General features: G+C 41.9%; 1 non-coding gene across 1 annotated transcript; it reads right to left on the bottom strand.

Annotated features, from left to right (window-relative positions):
• Positions 1 to 524: 524 nt before the first annotated feature.
• Positions 525 to 632, bottom strand: LOC130937554 (small nucleolar RNA R71). Its single transcript, XR_009068768.1, has one exon. It is a non-coding gene; the product is annotated as a small nucleolar RNA R71 (small nucleolar RNA).
• Between the last annotated feature and the right edge of the window lie 8,363 nt (positions 633 to 8,995).

An 8,995-nucleotide genomic window follows, 5' to 3' on the forward strand; every position in this document is an offset into this window, starting at 1 on the left:
AAAGCATTCTTGTTGAGCCTGATCCTGAACCTGAAAGGACCTTGAAGAGAAAGCTAAGAGAAGCCAAAGCACAACTCTCTTTAGAGGACCTGACCGAATTCTTCAAAGAAGAAGAACACATGGCAGCCGAAAACAACAACAATGCCAACAATGCAAGGAAGGTGCTGGGTGACTTTACTGCACCTACTCCCGACTTCTATGGGAGAAGCATCTCTATCCCTGCCATTGGAGCAAATAACTTTGAGCTTAAGCCTCAATTAGTTTCTCTAATGCAACAGAATTGCAAGTTCCATGGACTTCCAATGGAAGATCCTCATCAGTTTTTAGCTGAGTTCTTGCAAATCTGTGACACTGTCAAGACCAATGGGGTAGACCCTGAGGTCTACAGACTAATGCTATTCCCTTTTGCTGTAAGAGACAGAGCTAGAATATGGTTGAACTCACAACCTAAAGAAAGCCTGGACTCTTGGGAAAAGCTAGTCAATGCCTTCTTGGCAAAGTTCTTTCCACCTCAAAAATGGAGTAAGCTTAGAGTGGAAGTCCAAACCTTCAGACAGAAGGATGGAGAATCCCTCTATGAAGCTTGGGAAAGATACAAATAATTAATCAGAAAATGTCCCTCAGACATGCTTTCTGAATGGAGCATCATAGGTATTTTCTATGATGGTCTCTCTGAACTATCCAAGATGTCTTTGGATAGCTCTGCTGGAGGATCTCTTCATCTGAAGAAGACGCCTACAAAAGCTCAAGAGCTCATTGAAATGGTTGCAAATAACCAATTCATGTACACATATGAAAGGAATCCTGTGAACAATGGGACTAGTCAGAAGAAAGGAGTTCTTGAGATTGATGCTCTGAATGCCATTCTGGCTCAGAATAAGATATTGACTCAACAAGTCAATTTGATTTCTCAAAGTCTGTCTAGAATGCAAAATGCACCTGGCAGTACTAAGGATGCTTCATCTGAGGAAGAAGCTTATGATCCTGAGAACCCTTCAATGGAAGAGGTGAATTACCTAGGAGAACCCTATGGAAACACCTATAATTCTTCATGGAGAAATCATCCAAATTTCTCATGGAAGGATCAACAGAGACCTCAACAAGGTTTCAACAACAATAATGGTGGAAGAAACAGGTTTAGCAATGGCAAGCCTTTTCCATCATCTTCTCAGCAACAGACAGAGAATTCTAAGCAGAACCCCTCTGACTTAGCAACCATGGTCTCTGATCTAATCAAAACCACTCAAGGTTTCATGACTGAAACAAGGTCCTCCATTAGGAATTTGGAGGCACAAGTGGGACAGCTGAGCAAGAAAGTTACTGAACTCCCTCCTAGTACTCTCCCAAGTAATACAGAAGAAAATCCAAAAGGAGAGTGCAAAGCCATAACCATGGCCGAATATGGAGAGGAAAGAGAGGAAGTGGACGCCACTGAGGAAGACCTCAATGGACGTGCACCAACCTCCTCTGAGTTCCCCAATGAGGAACCATGGGAATCTGAGGCTCAAAATGAGACCATAGAGATTCCATTGGACTTACTTCTGCCTTTCATGAGCTCTGATGAGTATTCTTCCTCTGAAGAGGATGAGTATGTCACTGAAGAGCAAGTTGCTAAATACCTTGGAGCAATCATGAAGCTAAATGACAAGTTATTTGGAAATGAGACTTGGGAAGATGAAGCTCCTTTGCTCACCAAAGAACTGGATGACTTGTCTAGGCAGAAATTACCTCAAAAGAGACAAGATCCTGGGAAGTTTTCCATACCTTGTACCATAGGCACCATGACCTTCAAGAAGGCCCTGTGTGACTTAGGGTCAAGTGTGAACCTCATGCCTCTCTCTGTAATGGAGAAGCTAGGGATCTTTGAGGTACAAGCTGCAAGAATCTCATTAGAGATGGCAGACAACTCAAGAAAACAAGCTCATGGACTTATAGAGGATGTTTTGGTGAAAATTGAAAACCATTACATCCCTGCTGATTTCATAGTCCTAGAGACTGGGAAGTGCATGGATGAATCCATCATCCTTGGCAGACCCTTCCTAGCCACAGCAAAGGCTGTGATTGATGTTGATAAAGGTGAACTGATCATTCAAGTGAATGAAAAATCCTTGGTGTTTAAGGCTCAAGGATATCCCTCTGTCACCATGGAGAAGAAGCATGAAGAGCTTCTCTCAAATCAGAGACAAACAGAGCCCCCACAGTCAAACTCTAAGTTTGGTGTTGGGAGGCCACAACCAAACTCTAAGTTTGGTGTTGAACCCTTACATTCAAACTCTAAGTTTGGTGTTGGGAGGTTCCCACATTGCTCTGAGTATCTGTGAGGCTCCATGAGAGCCCTCTGTCAAGCTACTGACATTAAAGAAGCGCTTGTTGGGAGGCAACCCAATGATTATATTTTATCTATTTCCCTTTGATATTTTATTTTTTTTTTTGTAGGTTGATGATCATAAGAAGTCACAAAATCCATTGAAAAAGCAAAAACAAAATGAAAAACAGGAAGAAAAACAGCACACCCTGGAGGAAGAACCCACTGGCGTTTAAACGCCAGTGAGGCTAGCAGTTGGGCGTTTAACGCCTAGTCTGGCACCATTCTGGGCGTTTAACGCCAGAAAGGGGCACCAGACTGGCGTTAAACGCCAGAAAAGGGCAAGAACCTAGCGTTAAACGCTAGGAATGGGCACCAGCTCGGCGTTTAACGCCAGAAATGACTCAAAACGTGATTTTGAGCAACATTTGGTGCAGGGATGACTTTTCCTTGACACCACAGGATCTGTGGACCCCACAGGACCCCCACCAACCCCACCACCACCCTCTCTCTTCTTCCCCCATTCACCAATCACCTCAATACCTCTTCCCCAAAAACCCCTTCACCTATCAAATCCCATCTTTCTCTTCACCACTCACATCCATCCTTCATAAAACCTCACCTACCTCACCCTTCAAATTCAAACCACTTTCCCTCCCAAACCCACCCATAATGGCCGAACTCTTACTCCCCTCTCTCCTATAAATACCCTTCTTCACTCCTTTATTTTCACACAACCTAAACACCACTTCTCCCCTTCTTTGGCCGAACACAAAAGCCATTCCCTTCTCCCTCATTTCTTCTTCTTCTACTCTCTTCTTTCTTCTTTTGCTCGAGGACGAGCAAACCTTTTAAGTTTGGTGTGGTAAAAGCGTTGCTTTTTCGTTTTTCCATAACCATTTATGGCATCCAAGGCCGGAGAAACCTCTAGAAAGAGGAAAGGGAAGGCAAAAGCTTCCACCTCTGAGTCATGGGAGATGGAGAGATTCATCTCAAGGGTGCATCAAGACCACTTCTATGAAGTTGTGGCCTTGAAGAAGGTGATCCCCGAGGTCCCCTTTTCACTCAAAAAGGGTGAATATCCGGAGATCCGCCATGAGATCCGAAGAAGAGGTTGGGAAGTGCTTACCAACCCCATTCAACAAGTCGGAATCTTGATGGTTCAAGAGTTCTATGCCAATGCATGGATCACCAAGAACCATGATCAAAGTGTTAACCCGAATCCAAAGAATTATCTTACTATGGTTCGGGGGAATTACTTGGATTTTAGTCCGGAAAGTGTAAGGTTGGCATTCAATTTGCCCATGATGCAAGGAGATGAACATCCTTACACTAGAAGGGTCAACTTTGATCAAAGGTTGGACCAAGTCCTCACAGTCATATGTGAAGAGGGCGCACAATGGAAGAGAGATTCAAGAGGCAAGCCGGTTCAATTGAGAAGGCATGACCTCAAACCCGTGGCTAGAGGATGGTTGGAATTCATTCAACGCTCAATCATTCCCACTAGCAACCGGTCCGAAGTTACTCTAGACCGGGCCATCATGATTCATAGCATCATGATTGGAGAAGAAGTGGAAGTTCATGAGGTTATAGCCCAAGAACTCTATAAAGTGGCGGACAAGTCTTCCACCTTGGCAAGGCTAGCCTTTCCTCATCTCATTTGTCACCTCTGTTATTCAGTTGGAGTTGACATAGAAGGAGATACCCCCATTGATGAGGACAAGCCCATCACTAAGAAAAGGATGGAACACACAAGAGACCCCACTCATCATGAGATCCCTGAGATGCCTCAAGGGATGCACTTTCCTCCACAAAACTATTGGGAGCAACTAAACACCTCCCTAGGAGAATTGAGTTCCAACATGGGACAACTAAGGGTGGAGCATCAAGAACACTCCATCATCCTCCATGAAATTAGAGAAGATCAAAGAATCATGAGGGAGGAGCAACAAAGGCAAGGAAGAGATATTGAGGAGCTCAAGCACTCCATAGGATCTTCAAGAGAAAGAAAGAGCCGCCATCACTAAGGTGGACCCATTCTTTAATCTCCTTGTTCTTTACTCTTCTGTTTTTCGAATTTTATGCTTATGTTTATCCATGGTTGTGTCTTGTGATCATTAGTGTCTTAGTGTCTATGCCTTAAAGTTATGAATGTCCTATGAATCCATCACCTTTCTTGAATAAAAACGTGCTTAATTGAAAAGAAAGAATTGCATGAATTTTGAATTTTATAGCAGTTTAATTATTTTGATGTGGTGGCATTATTTTTGTCTTCTGAATGTATGCTTGAACAGTGCATATGTCTTTTGAAATTGTGGTTCATGAATGTTGGCTCTTGAAAGAATGATGAAAAAGGAGACATGTTACTGAGGATCTGAAAAATCATAAAAAAATGATTCTTGAAGCAAGAAAAAGCAATGAATACAAAAAAGAAAAAAAAGAGGCGAAAAAAAAAAACGAAAAAAGAAAAAGAAAAAGAAAGAAAAAGAAAGAAATAAAGTTGTGATCCAAGGCAATAAGAGTGTGCTTAAGAACCCTGGACACCTCCAATTGGGGACTCTAGCAAAGCTGAGTCACAATCTGAAAAGGTTCACCCAATTATGTGTCTGTGGCATGTATGTATCCGGTGGTAATACTGGAAGACAGAGTGCTTTGGGCCACGGCCAAGACTCATAAAGTAGCTGTGTTCAAGAATCATCATACTTAACTAGGAGAATCAATAACACTATCTGGATTCTGAGTTCCTAAAGAAGCCAATCATTCTAAGTTGCAAAGGATAGAGTGAGATGCCAAAACTGTTCAGAGGCAAAAAGCTAAAAGCCCCGCTCATCTAATTAATACTGATCTTCATAGATGTGTTTGGAATTCATTGCATATTCTCTTCTTTTTATCTTATTTGATTTTCAGTTGCTTGAGGACAAGCAACAATTTAAGTTTGGTGTTGTGATGAGCGGATAATTTATACACTTTTTGGCATTATTTTTAGTATGTTTTTGGTATGATCTAGTTAGTTTTTAGTATATTTTTATTAGTTTTTAGTTAAAAATCACTTTTTTGGACTTTACTATGAGTTTGTGTGTTTTTCTGTGATTTCAGGTATTTTCTGGCTGAAATTGAGGGATCTGAGCAAAAATCTGATCCAGAGACTCAAAAGGACTGCAGATGCTGTTGGATTCTGACCTCCCTGCACTCGAAGTGGATTTTCTGGAGCTACAGAAGCCCAATTGGCGCGCTCTCAACGGCGTTGGAAAGTAGACATCCTGGGCTTTTCAGCAATATATGATAGTCCATACTTTGCCCAAGATTTGATGGCCCAAACCGGCGTTCAAAGTCACCCTCAGAAATTCCAGCGTTAAACGCCGGAACTGGCACCTAAATGGGAGTTAAACGCCCAAACTGGCATAAAAGCTGGCGTTTAACTCCAAGAAGGGTCTCTACACGAAATTGCTTCATTGCTCAGCCCAAGCACACACCAAGTGGGCCCGGAAGTGGATTTTTATGTCATTTACTCATCTCTGTACACCCTAGGCTACTAGTTTTCTATAAGTAGGACCTTTTACTATTGTATTGGAGAGCTTTTGATCATTTTTATGATTGAACTCACTTTGGGAGGCTGGCCATTCGGCCATGCCTAGACCTTGTTCTTATGTATTTTCAACGGTGGAGTTTCTACACACCATAGATTAAGGTGTGGAGCTCTGCTGTACCTCGAGTATTAATGCAATTACTATTGTTCTTCTATTCAATTCCGCTTGTTCTTTGTCCAAGATATCACTTGTTCTTCAACTTGATGAATGTGATGATCCGTGACACTCATCATCATTCTCACTCATGAACAAGGTGACTGACAACCACTCTTGTTCTACAAGCAACCAAGGCTCTAGTGAATATCTCTTGGATTCCTGATAACACGATGCATGGTTGATCGCCTGACAACCGAGTGCTCGCCTGACAAACGAGCCAGCCATTCCGTGAGATCAGAGTCTTCGTGGTATAGGTGAGAACTGATGGCGGCATTCAAGAGAATCCGGAAGGTCTAACCTTGTCTGTGGTATTCTGAGTAGGATTCAATGATTGAGTGACTGTGACGTGCTTCAAACTCCTGAAGGCGGGGCGTTAGTGACAGACGCAAAAGAATCACTGGATTCAATTCCGGCCTGATTGAGAACCGACAGATGGATAGCCGTGCCGTGACAGGGTGCGTTGAACATTTCCAATGAGAGGATGGGAGGTAGCCACTGACAACGGTGAAACCCTTGCATAAGCTTGCCATGGAAAGGAGTAAGAAGGATTGGATGAAGACAGTAGGAAAGCAGAGAGACGGAAGGGAAGGCATCTTCATGCGCTTATCTGAAGTTCCTACCAATGAATTACATAAGTATCTCTATCTTTATCTTTTATGTTATTTTCCTTCATCACCATTATACATTTGAGTCTGCCTGACTGAGATTTACAAGGTGACCATAGCTTGCTTCATACCAACAATCTCCGTGGGATCGACCCTTACTCACGTAAGGTATTACTTGGACGACCCAGTGCACTTGCTGGTTAGTTGTGCGAAGTTGTGTAATGCCATGGGATTGAGCTACCAAGTTTTTGGAGTTCATGACCGGGGATTATGAGAGTTGTGAAAAGTATTGTTCACAATTTCGCGCACCAGTAGTCACGTTAAGACTACTAACGTTGGAATTAACGTGGGTATATAAGGGTGGAACGTTAGTGGAAAAAGTGAATGCCACTAACGTTCTCGCACCCAAAATGTAACTCAACGTTAATCTCATTAAATGCCCAAGCCTAATTCATATTTCTCTACAAGCTGGGCCCACTAAAGATGAGAACTGCTTCAACTTACGATCCAGAGCCCACATCCAAGACTTGAAAAACTCACTAGAAGATCATGAGGAGTAGTATATATAGGAGTAGTTTTGAACTAGAGAGAAGCTTGGCACTTCTGGGCACTACTCTCTATAGATTTATTTTTCTGCACTTTTAGCATGGATTCTTCTTTTCTGCCATTTTTCATTCCTAGAGCTATGAACAACTAAACCCCTTTCATTGGGTTAGGGAGCTCTGTTGTAATTTGATGGATCAATTATAGTTTTCATTCTTCTTCTTCTTTCTTTTCTCTTGATCTTACTAGAAAGTTTCTGATCTTAATTCAATTGGTTAGTTGTCTTGGAAAAGAAACTCTCCATAATTGGATCTCCTTTGAGCCTTGGAAAAAGGATGAGGAGATCATGCTAGAAATGCTTTCTCATGTTGGACCAAATTAGGGTTTGGGCAGATATAGTTACATGTAATCTTCCCAATACTTTGATTTGGAAATACATGTGGTATAATCAGTGACCACACTTCATCTCTTCCCATGAGCAATTAAATCAAGGAATTTGGCAATTGTTCAAGCTTAGAGAGATTGGATTGCCAAAGAATTGGGATTCAATCACTTAAGATTGCCAAGGAGATCAATGAATGCATTGATTGAGGAAGAGATGAGAATGAACTTGATCCGGAGAATGCAACATCTCCTGAACCCAATGATTTCCCCATTTCTGATCTTACCCATTCTCTTTACTTTCTGCCATTTAATTTCATGCTCATTACCCCAAATCCCCATTTAAGATTCTGCACTTTAATTTCTGTTATTTACTTCCCAGTCATTTAAATTTCTGCATCTCAATCTAAATTCTATTTAGCTCAACTAGCATATTCTACTAACTAAAATTGCTTGACCAATCAATTCTTGTGGGATTCGACCTCACTCTATTGTGAGTTTTACTTGACGACAATTTGGTATACTTGCCGAAGGGAAATTTGTTGAGAGACAAGTTTTCATGTATCAAGAATCCTGCAATGGCATAGGTGAATTACATGGGTGAAGCCTATGGCAACACCTATAACCCTTCATGGAGAAATCATCTGAATTTTTCATGGAAGGGTCCACAGAAGCAAGGCTTCAATAATAACAATGGTGGAAGAAACAGGTTTAGCAATAGCAAGCCTTTTCCATCATCTTCTCAGCAACAGACAGAGAATTCTGAGAAGAGCCCCTCTAGCTTAGCAAACATAGTCTCTGATTTATCTAAGGCCACTTTAACTTTCATGAATGAAACAAGGTCCTCCATTAGAAATTTGGAGGCACAAGTGGGTCAGTTGAGTAAGAAAATCACTGAAACTCCTCCTAGTACTCTCCCGAGCAATACAAACGAGAATCCAAAAAGCGAGTGCAAGGCCATTGATATAATCAACATGGCCGAATCCAAAGAGGAAGGGGAGGACGTGAATCCCAATGAGGAAGACCCCATGGGACGTCCTCTAGATAGAAAGGAATCTGAGGCTCATATAGAGACCATAGAGATTCCATTAAACTTCCTTCTGCCATTCATGAGCTCTGAGAACTATTCTTCCTCTGAAGAGGATGAAGATGTAACTGCAAAGCAAGTTGCTCAATTTCTAGGAGCCATCATGAAGCTGAATGCCAAGCTGTTTAGTAATGAGACTTGGGAAGATGAACCTCCTTTGCTCATTAGTGAACTAAATACATAGGTTCAGCAAACTTTGCCTCAAAAGAAACAAGATCCTGGTAAATTCTTAATACCCTGTAACATAGGCACCATGACCTTTGTGAAGGCTCTATGTGACCTGGGGTCAAGTATAAATCTTATGCCACTCTCTGTAATGGAGAAACTGGGA

Source organism: Arachis stenosperma, chromosome 6, assembly GCF_014773155.1.
Source record: "Arachis stenosperma cultivar V10309 chromosome 6, arast.V10309.gnm1.PFL2, whole genome shotgun sequence".
NCBI lineage: Eukaryota > Viridiplantae > Streptophyta > Magnoliopsida > Fabales > Fabaceae > Arachis > Arachis stenosperma.